General features: G+C 49.5%; 1 protein-coding gene across 1 annotated transcript in view; it reads left to right on the forward strand.

Annotated features, from left to right (window-relative positions):
* PPA2 (inorganic pyrophosphatase 2) overlaps positions 1-23,686 on the forward strand; it is a 113,166-nt gene that overhangs the window by 86,165 nt on the left and 3,315 nt on the right. The window lies entirely within an intron of this gene.

Here is a 23,686-nt window from a genome sequence, read left to right on the forward strand (position 1 = left end):
ACTAGGGGCTCTCCTGAGCTTCTTAGTGAAAAGTTTAGTTTTAGGTTTTTTATTTTCAGTGAGACCTGCTGGCAACAGGCTCACTGCATCGAGGGACTAAGGGGAGAAGAAGCGAACTCACCTGCGTGCAGAGTGGATTGGGCTTCTTAGGCTACTGGACACAATTAGCTCCAGAGGGACCGAACACAGGCCCAGCCTCGGAGCTCGGTCCCGGAGCCGCGCCGCCGGCCCCCTTACAGAGCCAGAAGCAAGAAAAGGTCCGGAAAAATCGGCGGCAGAAGACATCAGTCTTCAACAAGGTAGCGCACAGCACTGCAGCTGTGCGCCATTGTTACTCAGGCACACTTCACACTCCGGTCACTGAGGGTGCAGGTCGCTAGGGGGGGGCGCCCTGAGCAGCAATGTAAAACACCTTGGCTGGCATAAATACACCACATATAACCCCCAGGGCTATATGGGTGTATTTTAACCCCTGCCAGATTCCGCAGAAAAACGGGAGAAAAGGCCGCAGAGAAGGGGGCGGAGCCTATCTCTTCAGCACACTGGCGCCATTTTCTCTCACAGCTCCGTTGGAGGGAAGCTCCCTGGCTCTCCCCTGCAGTTACTACACTACAGAAAGGGGTTAAAAAAGAGAGGGGGGCACTAATTAGGCGCAGTATAACAATACAGCAGCTATAAGGGGAAAAACACTTATAAAGGTTATCCCTGTGTGTGTGTGTATATATATATATATATATATATATATATATATATATATATATATATATATATAGCGCTCTGGTGTGTGCTTGCATACTCTCCCTCTGTCTCCCCAAAGGGCTAGTGGGGTCCTGTCCTCTATCAGAGCATTCCCTGTGTGTGTGCTGTGTGTCGGTACGTTGTGTCGACATGTATGAGGAGGAAAATGAGGTGGAGGCGGAGCAATTGCCTGTAACAGAGATGTCACCCCCTAGGGAGTCGACACCTGAGTGGATGAGCTTATGGAAGGAATTATGTGACAGTGTCAGCTCTTTACAAAAGATTGATGACATGAGACGGCCGGCGACTCAGTCTGTGCCTGTCCAGGTGTCTCAAAAGCCATCTGGGGCTCTAAAACGCCCGTTACCGCAGATGGCAGATACAGACGCCGACACGGATACTGACTCCAGTGTCGACGATTAAGAGACGAATGTGACTTCTAGTAGGGCCACACGTTACATGATCGAGGCTATGGAAAATGTTTTTACACATTTCTGATAATACCAGTACCACTAAAAAGGGTATTATGTTGGGTGAGAAAAAACTGCCTGTAGTTTTTCCTGCATCTGAGGAATTAAATGAAGTGTGTGATGATGCGTGGGTTTCCCCCGATTAAAAAAAGTTATTGGCATCATACCCCTTCCCGCTAGAGGATAGGGCACGTTGGGAAACACCCTTTAGGGTGAATAAAGCGCTCACACGCTTGTCTAAACAGGTGGCACTACCGTCCCCGGATACGGCCGCCCTTAAGGAACCTACTGACAGAAAGCAGTAAAATATCCTAAAATGTATATACACTCACACGGGTGTGATACTGCGACCAGCAATCGCCTCAGCCTGGATGTGCAGTGCTGGGGTGGCTTGGTCGGATTCCCTGACTGACAATATTGATACCCTAGATAGGGACAGTATATTACTAACTATAGAGCATTTAAAAGATGCATTTCTATATATGCGTGATGCACAGAGGGATATTTGCCGACTGGCATCAAGAGTAAGTGCGCTGTCCATTTCTGCCAGAAGAAGGTTATGGACAAGACAGTGGTCAGGTGATGCTGATCCCAAAAGGCATATGGAAGTATCGCCTTATAAAAGGGAAGAGTTATTTGGGGTAGGTCTAACAGACCTGGTGGCCACGGCAACGGCTGGAAAATCCACATTTTTACCCCAGGTAGCTTCTCAACCTAAGAAGACGCCGTATTATCAGGCGCAGTCCTTTCGGCCCCATAAAGCGGGCAAAAGGCGCCTCATTTCTGCCCCGTGGCAGAGGGAGAGGAAAAAGGCTGCAGCAAACAGCCAATTCCCACAAAAGCTCTCTCCCGCCTCCGCAAAGTCCTCAGCATGACGCTGGGGCTTTACAAGCGGTCTCAGGCACGGTGGGGGCCCGTCTCAAGAAATTCGAGACGTCTTCCCCTCGCCGTTTCATAAAGTCTGCTTTACCGACGTCTCCCTCAGACAGGGAGACAGTATTGCAAGCCATTCACAGGCTGTATTCCCAGCAGGTGATAATCAGGGTACCCCTCCTGCAACAGGGAAAGGGGTACTATTCCACACTATTGGTGGTACCGAAGCCGGACGGCTCGGTGAGACCAATTTTAAATCTAAAATCCTTGAACACTTACATACAAAGGTTCAAATTCAAGATGGAGTCACTCAGAGCAGTGATTGCAAACCTGGAAGAAGGGGACTATATGGTCTCTCTGGACATCAAAGATGCTTACCTACATGTCCCAATTTACCCTTCTCCAAGGGTACCTCAGGTTTGTGGTACAAAACTGTCACTATCTGTTTCAGACGCTGCCGTTTGGATTGTCCACAGCACCACGGGTCTTTACCAAGGTAATGGCCGAAATGATGATCCTCCTTCGAAAGAAGGGAGTTTTTAGTTATCCCTTACTTGGACGATCTCCTGATAAGGGCAAGTTCCAGGGAACAGTTGGAAGTCGGGGTAGCACTATCTCAGATAGTGCTGCGGTAGCACGGTTGGATTCTCAATATTCCAAAATCGCAGCTGATCCTGACGACACCCCTTCTATTCCTAGGGATGATCCTGGACACAGTCCAGAAAAATGTGTTTTCTCCCGGAGGAGAAAGCCAGGGAGTTATCCGAACTAGTCAGAAACCTCCTAAAACCAGGCCAAGTGTCAGTGCATCAGTGCACAAGGGTCCTGGGAAAAATGGTAGCTTCCTACGAAGCAATTCCATTCGGCAGATTCCACGCAAGAACTTTCCAGTGGGACCTGCTGGACAAATGGTCCGGATCGCATCTTCAGATGCATCAGCAGCTAACCCTGTCACCAAGACAAGGGTGTCTCTCCTGTGGTGGTTGCAGAGTGCTCATCTTCTAGAGGGCCGCAGATTCGGCATTCAGGACTGGGTCCTGGTGACCACGGATGCCAGCCTGCGAGGCTGGAGAGCAGTCACACAGGGAAGAAATTTCCAGGGCTTGTGGTCAAGCCTGGAAACATAAATATTTGGAGCTAAGGGCCATTTACAATGCCCTAAGCCAAGCAAGACCTCTGCTTCAAGGTCAGCCGGTGCTGATCCAGTCGGACAACATCACGGCAGTCGCCCACGTAAACAGACAGGGCGGCACAAGAAGCAGGAGGGCAATGGCAGAAGCTGCAAGGATTTTTCGCTGGGCGGAAAATCATGTGATAGCACTGTCAGCAGTGTTCATTCCGGGAGTGGACAACTGGGAAGCAGACTTCCTCAGCAGGAACGACCTCCACCCGGGAGAGTGGGGACTTCACCCAGAAGTCTTCCACATGATTGTAAACCATTGGGAAAAACCAAAGGTGGACATGATGGCGTCCCGCCTAAACAAAAAATTGGACAGGTATTGCGCCAGGTCAAGGGACCCTCAGGCAATAGCTGTGGACGCTCTGGTAACACCGTGGGTGTACCAGTCAGTGTATGTGTTCCCTCCTCTTCCTCTCATACCAAAAGTACTGAGAATTATAAGACGGAGGGGAGTAAGAACTATACTCGTGGCTCCGGATTGGCCAAGAAGGACTTGGTACCCGGAACTTCAAGAGATGCTCACGGAGGACCCGTGGCCTCTACCTCTAAGAAGGGACCTGCTCCAGCAAGGACCCTGTCTATTCCAAGACTTACCGCGGCTGCGTTTGACGGCAGGGCGGTTGAACGCCGGATCCTGAAGGAAAAAGGCATTCCGGATGAAGTCATCCCTACCCTGATCAAGCCAGGAAGGATGTAACCGCAAAGCATTATCACCGCATTTGGCGAAAATATGTTGCGGGGTGCGAGGCCAGTAAGGCCCTGATGGAGGAATTTTCAACTAGGTCGATTCCTGCATTTCCTGTAAACAGGAGTGTCTATGGGCCTAAAATTGGGGTCCATTAAGGTTCAAATTTCGTCCCTGTCAATTTTCTTCCAGAAAGAACTAGCTTCAGTTCCTGAAGTTCAGACGTTTGTAAAAGAGGTACTGCATATACAGCCTCCTTTTGTGCCTCCAGTGGCACCTTGGGATCTCAATGTAGTTTTGGGGTTCCTAAAGTCACATTGGTTTGAACCACTTGAATCTGTGGAGTTAAAATATCTCACATGGAAAGTGGTCATGTTGTTGGCCCTGGCCTCGGCCAGGCACGTGTCAGAATTGGCGGGCTTTATCCTGTAAAAGCCCTTATCTGATCTTCCATTCAGACAGGGTGGAATTGAGGACTCGTCCTCAAGTTCTCCCTAAGGTGGTTTCAGCGTTTCACTTGAACCAGCCTATTGTGGTACCTGCGGCTACTAGGGACTTGGAGGATACCAAGTTGCTGGACGTAGTCAGGGCCCTGAAAATATATGTTTCCAGGACGGCTGGAGTCAGAAAATATGACTCGCTGTTTATCCTGTATGCACCCAACAAGCTGGGTGCTCCTGCTTCTAAGCACACTATTGCTCGTTGGATTTGTAGTACAATTCAGCTTGCACATTCTGTGGCAGGCCTGCCACAGCCAAAATCTGTAAAAGCCCATTCCACAAGGAAGGGGCTCATCTTGGGCGGCTGCCCGAGGGGTCTCGGCTTTACAACTTTGCCGAGCAGCTACTTGGTCAGGGGCAAACACGTTTGCTAAATTCTACAAATTTGATACCCTGGCTGAGGAGGACCTGGAGTTCTCTCATTCGGTGCTGCAGAGTCATCCGCACTCTCCCGCCCGTTTGGGAGCTTTGGTATAATCCCCATGGTCCTTACGGAGTTCCCAGCATCCACTAGGACGTCAGAGAAAATAAGAATTTACTTACCGATAATTCTATTTCTCGTAGTCCGTAGTGGATGCTGGGCGCCCATCCCAAGTGCGGATTGTCTGCAATACTTGTACATAGTTATTGTTACAAAAATCGGGTTATTGTTGTGAGCCATCTTTTCAGAGGCTCCTCTGTTATCATGCTGTTAACTGGGTTCAGATCACAGGTTGTACGGTGTGATTGGTGTGGCTGGTATGAGTCTTACCCGGGATTCAATATCCTTCCTTATTGTGTACGCTCGTCCGGGCACAGTATCCTAACTGAGGCTTGGAGGAGGGTCATAGGGGGAGGAGCCAGTGCACACCAGGTAGTCCTAAAGCTTTTACTTTTGTGCCCAGTCTCCTGCGGAGCCGCTATTCCCCATGGTCCTTACGGAGTTCCCAGCATCCACTACGGACTACGAGAAATAGAATTATTGGTAAGTAAATTCTTATTTTTTTTTTTTTCCCTTTCTGTGCAGATCGTGGAAGGTGAAACGGTGAGAGTTCTGCAGCCTTGTTAGGTTCGCAGAAGCTGATATCGTATACTGTTTCTACCACGTCCACCGTGTGTCGCTGGGTCTATCTGGCTGGAGCACACACCGGTGGGAACTCGTCTAATACTCTTCAGTCAGTCCGGGAAGGTACTTGGACCTGTGAGTTAATAATAGAATCAAAAGGGGAACATACTGGAGTTTACAGATGATTCCCCTCACTGTTTTCAAATAGATCTTACCGATTCCCCTCTGGTTCAGGACATGGTCCTGCTGTCCCTGTTAAAAAAAAAAAAAAAACAAAAAAAAAAAACCCTACATTTCTACTTACGAAGTTGAACTACAGAATGGAATCTCTCAGGCCAGGGAGCTCCAGCACGTAAAGGTAGAAAGGGGTTTAAATGCGTTTTTTCTTCGCATTCAGCTTACCTGGGTTGGTATCCAGGATTGTCTTTGCCATTTCACCGGAGTGATGGCAGATGATGGTTTTCTTTCAATAGTAAGAGCCATTGTTGTTCTGTACTGAGACACCCTCCTGATTACGGCGAGGTCAAGAAACAAGTGATGCAAATCGTTGTTTCTCTCTGACTGTTCTTCAACACAGGGAATGGCTGTTGTTCCCAACGACGCAGATGTCGGAGGTGGGTATCAGAGTAGATACTGAAAGGTTGAGGTTCTGTGTTTTCCTGTGGAAAGAGGTCTGAGGATCCAGAGTCAGATTAGATTTGCAGTGACATTCCATCAATATGTTCAGTTGATTAAGAAGATGGGTGCGGCCTTCGAGGGCTTTTCGGTGAGCAGGTCAAATGCCAGAGTGGTTTTCACAGGACCAGTTGGAAATGTGGTCCGGGTCTCACCTACACATGCACCGGAATATAATCCTGATGGCCAGGATATCGCTCCTGTGGTGTCTGCACAGTTCTCACCTCCTAGAGGGACGAAGGTTCGGGATCCAGGATTGGATCCTGGTGTCCATGCATGCAGATCTCCGAGGCTGGGGAGCAGTCTTTGCAAGGGAAGTATTTCCAGAGGAAAAGGTCAAGCTGGGAAGCTTGTCTGCAGTAAGCTTTCTTGAATTAAGAGCTATTTTCAACGAACATATTCTTCGTGTTTTGCCCGTGTTAATTCTGTTGGACGACTTGACAGCAGTGGCGTAAGTCAGCCGCTAGAGCGGAACAAGGAGAAAAGCAGCAATGGCAGAAGCCGCAAAAGTTTTTCCGCTGGGTGGAAAGACAGGTGGACGCTATATTAGCAGTCTTCGTTCTGGATGTAAATGACGGAGAAATAGATTTCCTCTGCAGACGCGATCTCCATCCGGGAGAAATACAGTCGTCATCGAGAAGTTTTCACAGAAGTGACAAGTCTTTGAGGAGTGCCTCAATTGGACATGTTGGAGTCTCGCCTAAACGAGAGACCTGATTGATGTTTTTCCAGGTCAGGGGACACTCAAGCTATAGCAGTGGACGCCCTCGTGACACTTTGGGTGTTTTCAGTTGGTCTATGTGTCCCCTCCGCTTTCACTCTTTCTGAAGGTGATAAACGTAAGAAGAACAAAGGTTCAAGCGATCCTCATTGTTCCGGTCTAGCCAGGGAGGGCTTGGTATCCAGTTCTTCAAGATTTACTCATAGAAGATCCCTGGCCTCTTCCTCTATGTGAGGAACTGTTACAGCAAGATCCAGGCGTGTATCAAGACTTACCGCGGATGCGTTTGACGGCGTGGAGGTTGAACGCCATATCCTAGCCCGAAAGGGTATTCCCAGTGAAGTCATTTCCACACTTCTTCAGGCTAGAAAAGAAGTAACGGCAAAGCCTTACCACCGTACTTGGCGTAAATATGTGTCTTTGTGTGAATCCAAGAAAGCTCCTTCGGAAGACTTTCAGCTGGGTCGTTCTTCTCCATTCTTTGCAAGAAGGTGTGGATGCAGGCCTAAAGTTAGGCTCCATTTCAGTGCAATTTTGGCCTTATAAAATTTCTTTCAGAAAAAAAAAAAGAATTGGCCACCATTTTCAGACTTTCGTGAAAGGAGTACTGCGCATCCAACCTCCATTAGTGTCCCCATTGGCACCATGGGACCTTGACGTGGTGTTGCGTTTTCTTGTGTCACACTGATTGGAACCTTTGTGAAAGGTTGTGTTAAAATTTCTCTCTTGGAAAGTGGTCATGCTATTGACTTTGGGGTCCGCAAAGCGGGTGTCGGAAGTAGCGGCTTTGTTTCACAAGAGCCCCTATTTGATCTTCCATGTGGATAGAGCGGAATTGAGAACTCGGATAATAGTTCTGCCAAAAGTGGTTTCTGGGTTTCGCAGATACCAGCCTATTTTGCTGCCTGTGGTTACTTAGGCATTAGCTGATTCAAAGTCTCTCGATGTAGTCAGGGCTTTGAATATTTAGGTCGCCAATTTGGCTCAGATTGGGTAAACAAGAGGCTCTGTTTGTCCGGTATGCTCCCAGCATGATTGGGGCACCTGCGTCTATGCAGTCTGTTACACGCTGGATCTGTGATACGATTCGGCGTGCTCGTTCTACGGCTGGATTGCCGTTACCGAAGTCGGTGGAGACCCATTCTACTAGGAAGATGGGCTCTTCTTGCGGATGCCCGAGGAGTCTCGGCGGTTCAATTTTGCCGAGCGCCTACTTGGTCGGGTTCAAACACTTTGATACCCTGGCTGATGGGGACCTCATGTTGCTCAATCTGTGCTGCAGAGTCGTCCACACTCCCGCCCGGTCTGGAGCTTTGGTATAAACCCCATGGTCCTTACGGAGTCCCCAGCATCCTCTAGGACGTATGAGAAAATAGGATTTTAATACCTACCAGTAAATCCTTTTCTCTTAGTCCGTAGAGGATGCTGGGCGCCCGTCCCAGTGCGTACTGTCTGCAGTTATTAGTTATGGTTACATTCTTGTGGTGTTTCTTTTCTGTCAGGCTGTTGCTGACGTTGTTCATGCCATGGCATGTGGTATCTTATTATTGGTTGTGTTGACACACAGGTTGTGTTACATATTCTCTCAGCATGTGGCTGTGTATTTTTCATGCCGTTGGCTGGTGTTCTATTGAATGCCACGCTCTGCTGTATGTTCGAGGTGTGAGCTGGAATGACACCGTGGTATGTCACCGTGTTTAAACAAATTCTTTCCTCGAAATGTCCGTCTACCTGGGCACAGTTCTCTAACTGGAGTCTGGAGGAGGGGCATAGAGGGAGGAGCCAGTTCACACCCATTCAAAGTCTTATAGTGTGCCCATGTCTCCTGCGGATCCCGTCTATACCCCATGGTCCTTACGGAGTCCCCAGCATCCACTACGGACTAAGAGAAAAGGATTTACCGGTAGGTATTAAAATCTTATTTTTACACATTACGGCAGACGGCATCCCCTTTTTTACACATTATGGCAGACAGCGCCCCCCTTTTTACGCATTACGGAAGACATCGTCCCCCTTTTTACACATTACGGCAGACCGCGTCCCGTTTTTTACACGTTATGGCAGACAGCGTCCCCCTTTTTACACACACCTCTTTCACATAAAAATGGAAAACAGCCACTATAATTAATTAAAGTAAATAAGCCACCATAGCTTACCATAGAGGCGGCTTATCATAGATGCTGCTCCCAAACCCCCCCCCACCCTCCCCTTCCCCAGGATACCGGGTTAGAGAGGGCTCACCTGGCAAGCATCATTTGTTAAAGCCCCCCACTCCCCTTCTCCACCTGCAGTGTGAGTGACTCATGAGGCAATCACTGCCTCACCCGGCCAGCCCAGCTCGAGAATGGAGCGGAGAGGAGTTCCCTACCGTTAGTCCTGTGGCGCTTCCCCCAGCAGAGACCAGACACTATTCTCTGGCGGCTCTTCCACAGCGTCTCCAGCGCAAGTGTAGTGTAGTGTAGTGACTGTAGGCGCTTACATGACAAGACGTTTTTTTCCCCCAGTGCTGCTGCGCTCCCGAGTCCCGCCTGCTCCTGTACAGAACACTACACTTCACAGAGAGGGGCGGGACTCGGGAGCGCAGCAGCACAGGGGGGACAAACTGTGCATTGCTGCCGCTGACTATACACAGCGGCAGAGGCTCCAGCTGGCGGAGCTTGGTGCTGCGGCGGGCGGCAAGTACAGGGGAGCGGAAGGGCGGCCGTCAGCGGGAGGGATATGGGCCACTCTGGGTGTATGTAGAAGGTGCGCCCACAGGGCAAGTGCGCTGTGGGCAATGCACCTTCTACACACACCTAGTTACGGCTCTGCCAGTTAATGTTATACTGTGGGGATGTATGACAGCAAAAGGTGTGGGACAAATTTATGTGATCAATGTCACTTTAAATAGTAGCAAATACATCAGTGTCCCGCAGTTGGGGGGAGCACAAACTATGCAGAGCAGTGGGTAAGCAGCGTGTGAATAGACGCTGTGCGCATGCACACAGCATCTATACTCAGTGCAGAGAGAGCCTGGGGGCAGCCCAGCATAACAGAGTGCTGGGCATTCCCCCACAGTGACGGAAAAGGGAGTGACACAAGGCTCTGCCCATTTTCCCTGTGCTCCACCCCTTTTCTGTTGCAGGCACTCTTTCGGAACGCCAAAGGTCCCGACCCACTGGCCACCAATGTTGGGAGGTACAGTATGTAACTGCAGCAAAAGGCTTCCCAACAAAGAACTAATGAATATTGTCCAACACTAAAATTTACTTTTCTATAGTTCAGTACGTATAACTGTTATCAAAATGTTAAATTGTGTTCTAAAGTTCATTGTATTAAGGCCCTCATTCCGAGTTGTTCGCTCGCTAGCTGCTTTTAGCAGCATTGCACACGCTAAGCCACCGCCCTCTGGGAGTGTATCTTAGCTTAGCAGAATTGCGAACGAAAGGTTAGCAGAATTGCGAATAGAAATTTCTTAGCAGTTTCTGAGTAGCTCGAGACTTACTCCTACATTGCGATCAGTTCAGTCAGTTTCGTTCCTGGTTTGACGTCACAAACACACCCAGCGTTCGGCCAGACACTCTCCCGTTTCTTCAGATACTCCCGCGTTTTTCCCAGAAACGCTAGCGTTTTTTCGCACACTCCCAGAAAATGGCCAGTTTCCGCCCAGAAACACCCACTTCCTGTCAATCACACTCCGATCACCAGAACGAATAAAAAATTCTCGTTATGCCGTGAGTAAAATACCTAACTTTTGTGTAAAATAACTAAGCGCATGCGCTCTGCGAACCTTGCGCATGCGCAGTAAGCGACTAATCGCAATATAGCGAAAATCGGCAACGAGCGAACTCGGAATGACCCCCTGTGTTCTAAATAAAATTGCCACTGTAATGATGTGTGCTTTTAGTATAATACAAAAATATTTTAGTGCTTTAGGGCCATATGCAATTGCGGTCGAATTGCTGCAAAAGTCGAAAAACGGGGCATTTTCGACAAAAAAAACCTGTCGAAGTGGATTCGACAATGCAATACAGTACTTTTCGACAAAAAACCTGCCGTTTCAGATTCGACTTTTGGCAAATCGACATTTCTAAAATTCGACATGTCTGCAATGGTAAAATTGCGGCTTTTCGACAAAAGTATATTCAATTGAAGAATGTCTATTCGACAACAGTGCTTTTCGACAGTCATTTCGTCAGTTTCAGTCCGCCTCATTTTGCTGTCGTGATCTAATAAAAAATGTTAAAAACATGGGTCTTTCTGTAATGTCCTAGAGGATGCTGGGACTCCGTAAGGACCATGTGGATAGACGGGCTCCGCAGGAGACATGGGCACTTTAAGAAAGACTTTGACTCTGGGTATGCACTAGCTCCTCCCTCTATGCCCCTCCTCCAGACCTCAGTTTGATACTGTGCCCAGAGGAGCTGGGTGCATTTCAGGAGCTCTCCTGAGTTTCCGGTAAGAAAGCAATTTTGTTAGGTTTTTTATTTTCAGGGAGCCTGCTGGCAACAGACTCCCTGCATCGAGGGACTGAGGAGAGAGAAACAGAACCACTTCTCTGAGTTTCAGGGCTCTGTTTCTTAGGCTACTGGACACCATTAGCTCCAGAGGGATTGGTACGCAGGTCTCACCCTCGCCGTCCGTCCTAGAGCCGCGCCGCCGCCGTCCTCGCAGAGCCGGAAGATAGAAGCCGGGTAAGTATGTGAGGAAAAGATCATCACAGGCGGCAGAAGACTTCAGAATCTTCACGGAGGTAACGTGCAGCACTGCAGCTGTGCGCCATTGCTCCCATTCCCCTCACATACTCCGGTCACTGTAAGGGCGCAGGGGGAGGGGCGCCTTGGGCAGCAATTTAAACCTCTTCTATGGCATATAAGTGTATATACATGTACAGCTGGGCACTGTACATGTATATAGAGAGCCCCCGCCATAATTTTAGTTATTTTGAGCTGGACAGAAGCTCGCCGCCGAGGGTGCAGGGCTTCTCCCTCAGCACTCACCAGCGCCATTTTTTCTCCACAGCACCGCTGAGAGGAAGCTCCCCGGACTCTCCCCTGCTTGACACATGGTGAAAGAGGATTTTTAAGTAGAGGGGGGCACATAATTGGCGCAAATACATTTCTCTAATGTCCTAGTGGATGCTGGGGACTCCGTAAGGACCATGGGGAATAGACGGGCTCCGTAGGAGACTGGGCACTCTAAAGAAAGATTTAGTACTATCTGGTGTGCACTGGCTCCTCCCTCTATACCCCTCCTCCAGACCTCAGTTAGAATCTGTGCCCGGACAGAGCTGGGTGCTTTTAGTGAGCTCTCCTGAGCTTGCTAATAAGAAAGTATTTTAGTTAGGTTTTTTATTTTCAGAGAGCTTCTGCTGGCAACAGACTCTCTGCTACGTGGGACTGAGGGGAGAGAAGCAAACCTACTAACTGCGGCTAGGTTGCGCTTCTTAGGCTACTGGACACCATTAGCTCCAGAGGGATCGAACACAGGACCTGACCTTGTCGTCCGTTCCCGGAGCCGCGCCGCCGTCCCCCTCGCAGAGCCAGAAGACAGAAGCCGGCAGAAGCGGAGAAGACATCGAAATCGGCGGCAGAAGACTCCTGTCTTCACATGAGGTAGTGCACAGCACTGCAGCTGTGCGCCATTGCGCCCACACTAACCCACACACTCCGGTCACTGTAGGGTGCAGGGCGCAGGGGGGGCGCCCTGGGCAGCAATTGATACCTCCTGGCGAAAGCTGCATATAGACAGTTGGACACTGTTATATGTATGAGCCCCTGCCATTTATTTTACAAAAAATCGCGGGACAGAAGCCCGCTGCTGAGGGGGCGGGGCCTTCTTCCTCAGCACTCACCAGCGCCATTTTCCTTCCACAGCTCCGCTGAGAGGAAGCTCCCCAGGCTCTCCCCTGCAGAATCACGGTAGAAGGGTGAAAAAGAGAGGGGGGGCACATAAATTTAGGCGCATTAATCATAATACAGCAGCTACTGGGTAAACACTAAGTTACTGTGTAATCCCTGGGTTATATAGCGCTGGGGTGTGTGCTGGCATACTCTCTCTCTGTCTCTCCAAAAGGCCTTGTAGGGGTCCTGTCCTCATTTAGAGCTTCCCCTGTGTGTGTGGTGTGTCGGTACGCGTGTGTCGACATGTTTGACGAAGAGGGCTATGTGGAGGCAGAGCAAGTGCAGTTGACTGACGTGTCGCCGCCGACGGTGCCGACACCTGATTGGATGGATATGTGGAAGGTGTTAAATAATAATGTAAACTCCTTACATAAAAGGTTGGATAAAGCTGATACCACCTCGGGCCAGTCAGGGTCTCAATCCATGCCTGATCCTACAGCGCAGAGGCCCTCAGGGTCTCAAAAGCGCCCACTATCCAAAATGGTTGACACAGATGTCGACACGGATTCTGACTCCAGTGTCGACGACGATGATGCAAAATTGCAACCGAAAATGACAAAAGCTATACGTTACCTGATTATAGCGATGAAGGATGTTTTACACATATTAGAGGTAAACCCTGTCCCTGACAAGAGGGTTTATATGAATGGGGAGAAAAAGCAAGAGGTTACTTTTCCCTCTTCACATGAGTTAAATGAGTTATGTGAAAGAGCGTGGGATTCCCCAGATAAGAAAGTCCTGATTTCCAAAAGGTTACTTATGGCGTACCCTTTCCCGCCAGAGGACAGGGTGCGCTGGGAATCCTCCCCTAGGGTAGATAAAGCTCTCACACGCTTATCTAAGCAGGTAGCCCTGCCGTCGCAGGATACGGCCACCCTAAAGGATCCTGCAGATAGAAAGCAGGAAAGTTTCCTGAAATCTGTTTATACACATTCAGGGACTCTACTGAGGCCGGCAATTGCGTCGGCGTGGATGTGTAGTGCTGTAGCAGCGTGGACAGATAATCTGTCTGAGGAAATGGATACCTTGGACAGGGATACCATTATGCTGACCCTGGGGCATATAAAAGACACTGTCCTATATATGAGGGATGCCCAGAGGGACATTTGCCTACTGGGCTCTAGAATTAATGCAATGTCAATTTCTGCCAGGAGGGTCCTGTGGACTCGGCAGTGGACAGATGATGCCGACTCCAAAAAACACATGGAGGTGTTACCTTACAAGGGTGAGGAATTGCTTGGGGACGGTCTCTCGGACCTGGTTTCCACAGCTACTGCTGGGAAGTCAAACTTTTTGCCATATATTCCCTCACAACCTAAGAAAGCACCGTATTACCAAATGAAGTCCTTTCGCGCACAAAGAAGCAAGAAGGTCAGAGGTGCTTCCTTTCTTGCTAGAGGCAGGGGTAGAGGAAAAAAGCTGCACCTTACAGCTAGTACCCAGGAACAGAAGTCCTCCCCGGCTTCCACTAAATCCACCGCATGACGCTGGGGCACCACAGGTGGAGCCAGGAGCGGTGGGGGCGCGTCTCCGACATTTCAGCCACCAGTGGGTTCGCTCACAGGTGGATCCCTGGGCTATACAGATTGTGTCTCAGGGATACAACTGGAATTCGAGGTGATGCCCCCTCAACGTTACCTAAAATCGGCCCTGCCAGCTTCCCCCATAGAAAGGGAAGTAGTGGTAGCGGCAATTCACAAGCTATTTCTCCAGCAGGTGGTGGTAAAGGTTCCCCTTCAACAGGGAAAGGGATACTATTCCACAATGTTTGTGGTACCGAAACCGGACGGTTCGGTCAGACCTATATTAAATTTAAAGTCCCTGAACATTTATCTGAAAAGATTCAAGTTCAAAATGGAATCGCTCAGAGCGGTCATTGCAAGCCTGGAAGAGGGGGATTTTATGGTATCTCTGGACATCAAGGATGCTTACTTGCATGTCCCCATTTATCCGCCTCATCAGGAGTACCTCAGATTTGTGGTACAGGACTGTCATTACCAATTCCAGATGTTGCCGTTTGGGCTCTCCACGGCACCGAGAATATTTACCAAGGTAATGGCAGAAATGATGGTGATCCTGAGAAAGCAAGGAGTCACAGTTATCCCATACTTGGACGATCTCCTCATAAAGGCGAGGTCGAGGGAGCAGTTGCAGATCAACGTAGCGCACTCTCAGGAAGTGTTGCAACAGCATGGCTGGCTTCTGAATATCCCAAAGTCGCAGCTGATTCCTACGACGCGTCTGCCCTTTCTGGGCATGATTCTGGACACAGACCAGAAGAAGGTGCTTCACCCGACGGAGAAGGCTCAAGAGCTTGTGACTCTAGTCAGAGACCTCTTAAAACCGAAACAGGTGTCGGTGCATCACTGCACGCGAGTCCTGGGAAATATGGTGGCATCGTACGAAGCCATTCCCTTCGGCAGGTTCCATGCGAGGGTCTTTCAATGGGATCTGTTGGACAAATGGTCCGGATCGCATCTTCAGATGCATCGGCTGATCACCCTGTCCCCCAGGGCCAGGGTGTCTCTTCTGTGGTGGCTTCAGAGTGCTCACCTTCTCGAGGGCCGCAGGATCGGCATACAGGACTAGGTCCTGGTGACCACGGATGCGAGCCTCCGAGGGTAGGGGGCAGTCACTCAGGGAAGAAACTTCCAAGGGTTGTGGTCAAGTCAGGAGGCTTGTCTGCACATAAATATCCTGGAACTAAGGGCCATATTCAGCGCCCTGAGTCAAGCGGAGCCCCTGCTTCGCAACCAACCGGTGCTGATTCAGTCAGACAACAAGAAGCAGAGTCGCGATGGCGGAAGCCACCAGGATTCTTCGGTGGGCGGAGAATCACGTCCAAGCACTGTCAGCAGTATTCATTCCGGGGGTGGACAACTGGGAAGCAGACTTCCTCAGCAGGCACGACCTTCACCCGGGAGAGTGGGGACTTCATCACGAAGTCTTCATTCAGATTACAAATCGATGGGAACTGCCACAAGTAGACATGATGGCGTCCCGTCTCAACAAAAAGCTACAACGGTATTGCGCCAGGTCAAGAGACCCTCAGGCGATAGCTGTGGACGCCCTGGTAACACCGTGGGTGTTCCAGTCGGTCTATGTGTTTCCTCCTCTTCCTCTCATACCCAAGGTGCTGAGAATCGTAAGAAGAAGAGGAGTGAGAACAATACTCATTGTTCCGGATTGGCCAAGAAGGCCTTGGTACCCGGAACTGCAAGAAATGCTCACAGAGGACCCATGGCCTCTGCCTCTCAGACAGGACCTGTTGCAACAGGGGCCCTGCCTGTTCCAAGACTTACCGCGGCTGCGTTTGACGGCATGGCGGTTGAACGCCGGATCCTAGCGGAAAGAGCCATTCCGGAGGAAGTTATTCCTACGCTGATAAAGGCTAGGAAGGACGTGACGGCAAAGCATTATCACCGCATATGGCGAAAATATGTTGCTTGGTGTGAGGCCAGGAAGGCCCCTACAGAGGAATTCCAACTGGGCAGATTTCTGCACTTTCTACAGTCTGGAGTGACTATGGGCTTGAAGTTGGGATCCATAAAGGTCCAGATTTCGGCCCTATCCATTTTCTTTCAAAAGGAACTGGCGTCTCTTCCTGAAGTTCAGACGTTTGTTAAGGGAGTGCTGCATATTCAGCACCCTTTTGTGCCACCAGTGGCACCTTGGGATCTCAACGTGGTGTTGGGTTTCCTAAAATCCCACTGGTTTGAACCACTTAAGACCATGGAGCTAAAGTATCTCACGTGGAAGGTGGTCATGCTATTGGCCCTAGCTTCAGCTAGGCATGTGTCAGAATTGGCGGCTTTGTCATGTAAAAGCCCCTATCTGGTTTTTCATATGGACAGGGCAGAATTGCGGACTCGTCCCCAATTTCTGCCAAAGCTGGTGTCATCTTTTCATTTGAACCAACCTATTGTAGTGCCTGCGGCTACTCGTGACTTGGAGGATTCCAGGTTACTAGATGTAGTCAGGGCTTTGAAGATTTATGTAGCCAGAACGGCTGGAGTCAGGAAAACTGACTTGCTGTTTATCCTGTATGCCCCCAACAAGTTGGGTGCTCCTGCTTCAAAGCAAACCGTTGCCCGCTGGATCTGTAACACGATTCAGCAGGCTCATTCTGCGGCTGGATTGCCGCATCCAAAATCAGTGAAAGCCCATCCCACAAGGAAGGTGGGCTCTTCTTGGGCGGCTGCCCGAGGGGTCTCGGCTTTACAGCTTTGCCGAGCTGCTACTTGGTCGGGTTCAAACACATTTGCAAAATTCTACAAGTTTGATACCCTGGCTGAGGAGGACCTTGAGTTTGCCCATTCGGTGCTGCAGAGTCATCCGCACTCTCCCGCCCGTTTGGGAGCTTTGGTATAATCCCCATGGTCCTTACGGAGTCCCCAGCATTCACTAGGACGTTAGAGAAAATAAGATTTTACTCACCGGTAAATCTATTTCTCGTAGTCTGTAGTGGATGCTGGGCGCCCGTCCCTAGTGCGGACTTTCTGCAATACGTGTATATAGTTATTGCTTAATAATGGGTTATGTTATGTTGGCATCCATTGTTGATGCCCTGTTGTTGTTCATACTGTTGACTGGATAAGTGTATCACAAGTTATACGGTGTGATTGGTGTGGCTGGTATGAGTCTTACCCGGGATTCCAAAATCCTTTCCTTATAATGTCTGCTCTTCCGGGCACAGTTTCCTTAACTGAGGTCTGGAGGAGGGGCATAGAGGGAGGAGCCAGTGCACACCAGATAGTACTAAATCTTTCTTTAGAGTGCCCAGTCTCCTGCGGAGCCCGTCTATTCCCCATGGTCCTTACGGAGTCGCCAGCATCCACTACGGACTACGAGAAATAGATTTACCGGTAAATAAAATCTTATTATTACAAAGCGCTACTGGGTGAACATACTGTGTTTTTCCTGGGTTATATAGCGCTGGGGTGTGTGCTGGCATACTCTCTCTCGGTCTCTCCAAAGGGCCTGGTGGGGAACCTGTCTTCAGAAAAGGGCTTCCCTGTGTGTGTGTGTACGGTGTGTCGGTACGCGTGTGTCGACATGTCTGAGATTGAAGGCTCATCTAAGGGGGAGTGTATGAATGCTAGGTCTCCGTCAGCAGTGCCGACACCTGACTGGATGGATATGTGGAATGTTTTGAGTGCTAATGTTAATTTATTGCACAAAAGATTAGATAAAGCTGAAGCTGGGTTACAGTCAGGGAGTCAACCCATGCCTGTCCCAATGTCGCCTGGACCTTCGGGGTCTCAGAAGCGCCCACTATCCCAAATAGCTGACACAGATACCGACACGGACTCAGACTCCAGTGTCGACTACGAAGATGCAAAATTGCAGCCAAGGGTGGCTAAATGTATTCGATATATGATTATCGCTATAAAAGATCTTTTGCATATCACTGAGGAACCCCTTGTCTCTGACACGAGGGTACACATGTTTAAGGGAAAGAAACCAGAGGTCACCTTTCCCTCCTCACATGAGCTGAACGAATTATGCGAAAAAGCGTGGGAAACTCCAGACAAAAAACTGCAGATTCCCAAAAGGATTCTTCTAGTGTATCCTTTCCCGTCACAGGACAGAATACGGTGGGAATCCTCCCCTAGGGTGGACAAAGCTTTAACACGCTAGATAGTGCTTCCATCCCAAGATACGGCTACCCTCAAGGATCCTGCTGACCGCAAGCAGGAGGTTACCTTGAAGTCTATTTACACACATTCTGGTACGTTACTTAGACCGGCTATTGCGTCGGCCTAGGTTTGTAGTGCTGTAGCAGCATGGACAGATTCCTTATCAGCGGATATTGAGACTCTTGATAAGGATACCATTTTAATGACCCTAGGGCATATAAAAGATGCTGTCTTATATATGAGAGATGCTCAAAGAGACATTAGTTTACTGGGTTCCAGGATAAACGCTATGTCTATTTCTGCTAGGCGTGGCTTATGGACCCGGCAGTGGACAGATGATGCCGACTCAAAGAGGCATATGGAGTTGTTGCCTTACAAGGGTGAGGAATTGTTCAGAGATGGCCTATCGGATCTCGTCTCCATGGCTACGGCAGGTAAATCAAATTTTTTGCCATATATTCCCTCACAATCTAAGAAAGCGCCTCATTATCAAATGCAGTCCTTTCGTTCCAATTAAAAGCAAGAGAGCACGTGGATCGTCCTTTCTTGCCAGAGGTAAGGGCAGAGGGAAAAAGCTGCACAACACAGCTAGTTCCCAGGAACAGAAGTCCTCCCGACCTCTGCTAAATCCACCACATGACGCTGGGGCTCCCCTGAGGGGAGTCTGCTCCTGTAGGGGCACGTCTTCGACTGTTCAGCCACGTCTGGGTCCACTCACAGGTGGATCCATGGGCAATAGAAATTGTTTCCCAGGGTTACAAGCTGGAGTTCGAAGAAGTGCCTCCTCGCAGGTTTTTCAAATCGGCCCTACCGAAACAACCCCTGGAAAGGGAGATAGTGTTACATGCGATTCACAAATTGTGTCTGCAACAAGTGGTGGTAGAGGTTCCCCTGCTTCAAAGAGGGCAGGGGTACTACTCAACTCTGTTTGGGGTTCCGAAACCGGACGGTTCGGTCAGACCCATTTTAAATTTAAAATCCCTGAACCTTTACTTAAAACGGTTCAAGTTCAAGATAGAATCGCACAGGGCGGTCATCGCCAGCCTAGAAGGGGTAGATTTTTGGGTATCTCTGGACATAAAGATGCATACCTGCATGTCCCCATATATCCTCCTCATCAGGCGTACCTGAGGATTGCGGTACAGGATTGTCATTACCAATTTCAGACGTTGCCGTTTGGGCTTTCCACGGCCCCGAGAATTTTCACCAAGGTAATGGGGGAAATTATGGTGCTCCTGCGCAAGCAGGGTGTCACAATTATCCCGTACTTAGACGATCTCCTCATAAAAGCGAGATCATGGGAGAAGTTGCTGAGCAGCGTATCAATTTCACTGAACGTGTTACAGCGACACGGCTGGATTCTCAATATTCCAAAGTCGCAGCTGAATCCTACAACTCGTCTGCCCTTCTTGGGCATGATTCTGGACACAGACCAGAAAAGGGTTTTTCTTCCGACGGAAAAAGCGCAGGAACTCATGACTAGTCATGAACCTGTTGAAACCAAAACAAGTGTCAGTACATCATTGCACTCAAGTTCTGGGAAAGATGGTGGCAACATACGAAGCTATTCCATACGGCAGATTCCATGCAAGGGCCTTCCAATGGGACCTATTGGACAAATGGTCCGGGTCGCATCTGCAATTTCATCAGCGGATCACTCTGTCCCCCAGGGCCAGAGTATCTCTCCTGTGGTGGCTAAACAGTGCTCACCTTCTGGAGGGCCGCAGGTTCGGCATTCAGGACTGGATCCTGGTGACCACGGACGCGAGCCTCCGAGCTTGGGGAGCAGTCACACAGGGAAGAAATTTCCAAGGACTTTGGTCAAGTCAAGAGACTTGTCTTCACATCAACATCCTGTAACTAAGGGCCATATACAACGCCCTACGTCAAGCGGAGATCTTACTTCGCAATCGACCAGTTCTGATCCAGTCAGACAACATCACCGCAGTAGCTCATGTAAACCGCCAAGGTGGCACAAGGAGCAGAGTGGCAATGGCGCAAGCCACCAGAATTCTTTGCTGGGCGGAGAATCATGTAAGCGCTCTGTCAGCAGTGTTCATTCCGGGAGTGGACAACTGGGAAGCAGACTTCCTCAGCAGACACGATCTGCATCCGGGAGAGTGGGGACTTCATCAGGAAGTCTTCGCGCAGATTGCATGTCGGTGGGGACTACCCCAAATAGACATGATGGCATCCCGTCTCAACAAAAAGCTACAAAGGTATTGCGCCAGGTCAAGAGACCCTCAGGCGGTAGCTGTAGACGCCCTAGTGACACCGTGGGTGTTCCAGTCGGTATATGTGTTTCCTCCTCTTCCTCTCATACCCAAGGTGTTGGGGATAATCAGAAAAAGAGGAGTGAGAACAATTCTCATTGTTCCAGATTGGCCACGAAGGACCTGGTATCCGGATCTGCAAGAAATGCTCACAGAAGATCCGTGGCCTCTTCCTCTAAGGCAGGACCTATTACAACAAGGTCCCTGTCTGTTCCAAGACTTACCGCGGCTGCGTTTGACGGCATGGCGGTTGAACGCCGGATCCTAGCGGAAAAAGGTATTCCGGATGAGGTCATTTCTACGCTAATAAAGGCTAGGAAGGACGTGACATCTAATCATTATCACCGAATATGGAGAAAATATGTTTCTTGGTGTGAGGCCAGGAATGCTCCTACGGAAGAATTCCACCTGGGCCGTTTTCTTCACTTCCTACAAACTGGAGTGAATTTGGGCCTAAAATTAGGCTCCATTAAAGTTCAGATTTCGGCCTTATCCATTTTCTTTCAAAAGGAATTGGCCTCATTACCTGCAGTACAGACTTTTGTGAAGGGAGTACTGCATATTCAGCCTTCTTTTGTACCTCCGGTGGCGCCTTGGGACCTTAACGTGGTGTTAAGTTTCCTGAAGTCACATTGGTTTGAACCACTTAAGACAGTGGAATTGAAATATCTCACCTGGAAGGTGGTCATGTTGTTAGCCTTGGCTTCGGCTAGGCGAGTTTCGGAATTGGCGGCTTTATCACTTAAAAGCCCCTATCTGGTTTTCCGTATGGATAGAGCGGAATTGCGGACCCGTCCTCAATTCCTGCCTAAGGTGGTCTCGTCCTTTCATATGAACCAACCTATTGTCGTGCCTGTGGATACGCGTGACTTGGAGGATTCCGAGTCCCTTGATGTGGTCAGGGCTTTGAAAATTTACATGGCCATAACGGCTAGGATCAGAAAAACAGAAGCACTGTTTGTCCTGTATGCAGCCAACGAGGTTGGCGGCCCTGCTTCAAAGCAGACTATTGCTCACTGGATCTGTAACACGATTCAGCAGGCGCATTCTACGGCAGGATTGCCATTACCAAAATCGGTTAAGGCCCATTCCACTAGGAAGGTGGGCTCTTCTTGGGCGGCTGCCCGAGGGGTTTCGGCACTACAGCTGTGCCGAGCTGCTACTTGGTCGGGGTCAAACACCTTTGCAAAGTTCTATAAGTTTGATACCCTGGCTGAGGAGGACCTCCTGTTTGCTCAATCGGTGCTGCAGAGTCATCCGCACTCTCCCGCCCGTTTGGGAGCTTTGGTATAATCCCCATGGTCCTTACGGAGTCCCAGCATCCTCTAGGACGTTAGAGAAAATAAGATTTTAAACCTACCGGTAAATCTTTTTCTCGTAGTCCGTAGAGGATGCTGGGTGCCCGTCCCAAGTGCGGACTACTTCTGCAAGGCTTGTATATAGTATTGCTTACATAAGGGTTATGTTATAGTTTCATCGGTCTTGGACTGATGCTATGTTGTTTTTCATACTGTTAACTGGGTAGTATATCACAAGTTATACGGTGTGATTGGTGTGGCTGGTATGAATCTTGCCCTTGGATTACAAAAATCCTTTCCTTGTACTGTCCGTCTCCTCTGGGCACAGTTTCTCTAACTGAGGTCTGGAGGAGGGGCATAGAGGGAGGAGCCAGTGCACACCCAGAGTCAAAGTCTTTCTTAAAGTGCCCATGTCTCCTGCGGAGCCCGTCTATCCCCATGGTCCTTACGGAGTCCCAGCATCCTCTACGGACTACGAGAAAAAGATTTACCGGTAGGTTTAAAATCTTATTTTTTGTGTTTTTTTGATTGCTAATAGCATATCTATTTATATTATAGTATATTTGACTGCTGTCAAAGAGGGTCCCTTGAGCCAATCAGGGAGCGCCACATCGTGGCACTCTCCTGATTGGCTGTGCGCGTCTGAGCTGTCAGGCGGCGCATTCGAGATACAATGGAGCGTATAGGCGCTCCATTATATTCAATGGTGGGAACTTTGCGGTCAGCGGTTGACCGCGAGTAACCTCAACCACTGACCGCAAAGTTCCCACCATTGGATACAATGGAGTGCCTATATGCTACATTGTATCTCGAGTGCGCCGCCTGACAGCTCAGACGCGCACAGCCAATCAGGAGAGAGCCACGACGTGGCGCTCCCTGATTGGCTCAAGGGACCCTCTTTGACAGCAGTCACGGAGGGTCCCGGCAGTCGGGGAAAGGGGTCCTATGTGTAAACATGGGACCCCTTTCAGTGCGTGGTCTGTGTTTTGCGTTTTTTTTATTTTGCCAAGTACGTGGATTACAAACTCCTGAAGAGGACCGATCTACACTGGAGTCTTGAGTATAATTTTATTTACAGGTACCCCGTGGATTCTACGTGGAGAAGGGGACCGACACTTCATGTCAACATAGGTAAGTATGTGTGTATGTCGGTGTGCATGTATGTAATAAAGTTATACTGTCACGGTGTGTGTGTGTACTGTTTTTATTTGGTATTTTTTTTGTAGTAGAACTACAGGTACCATCGGGCCCGTTTCCCCCCCCGCATGCTGGTACTTGTGGTTCTCCAAATACCAGCTTGCGGGGGAGGCTTGCTGGGACTTGTAATTCTGCTACAAAAAACAGTATTTTTTATTTTTTTTTGAGACTTGGCTATCAGCCTCCCATCCGCAGCCCTTGGATGGGGGGACAGCCTCGGGCTTCACCCCTGGCCCTTGGGTGGCTGGAGGGGGGTCCCCTTGATTTAAGGGGTCCCCACTCCTCCAGGGTACCCCGGCCAGGGGTGACTAGTTAGTGATTTAATGCCACGGCCGCAGGGACCTATATAAAAGTGTCCCCCGGCTGTGGCATTATCTCTCTGACTAGTGGAGCCCGGTGCTGGTGTTAAAAATACAGGGGACCCCTACGTGTTTTGTACCCCTAATTTTTGGCACCAGGACCGGACGCAGAGCCCGATGCTGGTTGTTAAAATACGGGGGATCCCCTGTC

Source organism: Pseudophryne corroboree, chromosome 1, assembly GCF_028390025.1.
Source record: "Pseudophryne corroboree isolate aPseCor3 chromosome 1, aPseCor3.hap2, whole genome shotgun sequence".
Taxonomy (NCBI): Eukaryota; Metazoa; Chordata; class Amphibia; order Anura; family Myobatrachidae; genus Pseudophryne; species Pseudophryne corroboree.